Below are 1982 nucleotides of genomic sequence, written 5' to 3'. Positions count from 1 at the left end.
AGTAGCCAAGATCCATCCACCCTGGGCTTAAGCTCTTATCTCCTCCTGGGTTTTTCCCCAGCTCAGGGTTATTCCCTTGCAACTTCCTTCTTCCTGGGCCTGCAGAGGTAAACAAGCAAACATACCTCTGCCATCCTCCTGGCCCTGAGCTTTCCTTGCTGTCACGCTCTTAATCCTTCCTGGGGTTCCCTGACTTGCTGTTCCTTGTCTGGAACACCAGCCCCCAGGACTGTTTCCCTGGACCTTCCTTCTCCTGTGGCCCACAAAGGTCAGCAGGCAAACGTCTCTCCACTGATCTCCTAGCTGTCTTCCATCAGCAGCTTCCAACCACCCCTTCCTGCCTCTCCCAGCTGCTGTCTCACCATTTATATGGGCCAGGTGTCTTCACTCCCATTAGAAGGCCCTTACCCAGGCACCACTATGTTGAGCCCATTCTTTTTTAATGGGGCTAGTCCCCCTGCTGCAATGAGCATCTCAGCTTTCCGTAAAAACAGACAAACCCAAAACCAAACAACCAACTCTAAGTTTCTAGCCCTTGAAAACGTGCCCCCTGAAGACTCAAAATCGAGAAGGCAAATAGAAAGAACCCACACCATATTATTTTTAAAACCTTATGATTTTTAAGCTGATCTTATGATTTTTTGGAGCCTGGCTCGTGATTTTTGAATGCTCTGGGTTGCCAGTACTGCAAGATGCCTTTACTGTCAAGGTACCTGCAATTTTTCATATACGAACGTTGGGAAGACACCCGTCACCAGGACCCAAGGAATCAAAATGGCCTCTGATGAACTTAGGAGCCATGTATTTGAATTGAGTCTTGCTGATCTGCAGAATGATGTCCATTCAAGCTGATTACGGAGGATGTTCAGGGCAAAAACTGTTTGACCAACTTCCATGGAATGGAATTCACCTGTGACAAAATGTGCTCCATGGTCAAATGGCAGACAATTGATTGATGCTGATGTCAGAACTACTCATGGCTATCTATTGCACCTCTTTTGCATGGGTTCTACCAAGAAGCACAGTAACCAGATTCGCAAGACCTCATATGCCCAGCATGAGCAGGTCTGCCAAATTTACAATGAGATGTTGGGAACCATGACATGCAATGTGCAAACTAATGACCTGGTTGGAAGTTGTCATTGAGCTGATCCCAGACATAGAGAAAGCTTATAGATAGATAGACTCATAGAATATCAGGGTTGGAAGGGACCTCAGGAGGTCATCTAGTCCAACCCCCTGCTCAAAACAGGACCAATCCCCATCTACCCTCTTCATGATGTGTATGTCTACAAAGAGAAGATGCTGAAGAAGCCCAGGTTTGAACTGGGCGAGCTGATGGAATTGCACAGTGAAGGTGTTGGCACTGGAAAACCCTCTGGGGATGAGACAGGTGCTAAAGTAGAGCGAGTCTATGGATATGAGCCCCCTGTTTCTCTTTGGGGAATTCTGTGCTAAAAGATTTAAAAATCTGTGCACAATATTTTAAAATTCTGCATATTTTATTTGTCAAAATAACACAATATAATCACGCCCATTTCAATTATTTTGGTGGTTTATTTCAAAATACCTGTAAACAATACAAACATTGCCCCGGGAGTAGAGAGTTAAAGAAACCCCTATGACAACCCAATTCTTGTTTCTCTGTTATGCTTTTGTCAGGTGCCTCAGTCTGGCTATGTCACATATGCCAGCTTGGCACATCTTGGGGGAAAATTCTGCCCCTATGGTCTTTTAGTTGATTCTCGGGTTTACACCCTGCCCCCATAGGGTTACCGTATTTCAAGTTACCAAATAGAGGACATTGCTGGGGGAAGGGAGAGGGGGAGTGGGAGGAGGGTACAGTTGGAGGCTGCTGGAGGGGGTATTTGGGGGCTGCTGGAGGGGTATGTATGTATTGGGGAGAGGGTATTTGGGGGGTGTTAGAGGGGGCTGCGTGGGGCCCCCCTGGCCCAGATAACTACATCCACTCTCCCTCAGAG

The 1982-nt window shown here is 46.9% G+C and overlaps 1 pseudogene; it reads left to right on the top strand.

The window, feature by feature from the left end:
* The first annotated feature begins 666 nt into the window (after positions 1-666).
* Positions 667-1458, top strand: LOC140901555 (small ribosomal subunit protein eS1A pseudogene; annotated as a pseudogene).
* The last annotated feature ends 524 nt before the right edge of the window (positions 1459-1982 follow it).

The sequence above is a fragment of the Lepidochelys kempii genome, chromosome 22 (assembly GCF_965140285.1).
Source record: "Lepidochelys kempii isolate rLepKem1 chromosome 22, rLepKem1.hap1, whole genome shotgun sequence".
NCBI classification, from domain to species: domain Eukaryota; kingdom Metazoa; phylum Chordata; order Testudines; family Cheloniidae; genus Lepidochelys; species Lepidochelys kempii.
The sequence above is the reverse complement of the archived record's forward strand: the minus strand, read 5'-3'. Positions and strand labels throughout refer to the sequence as shown.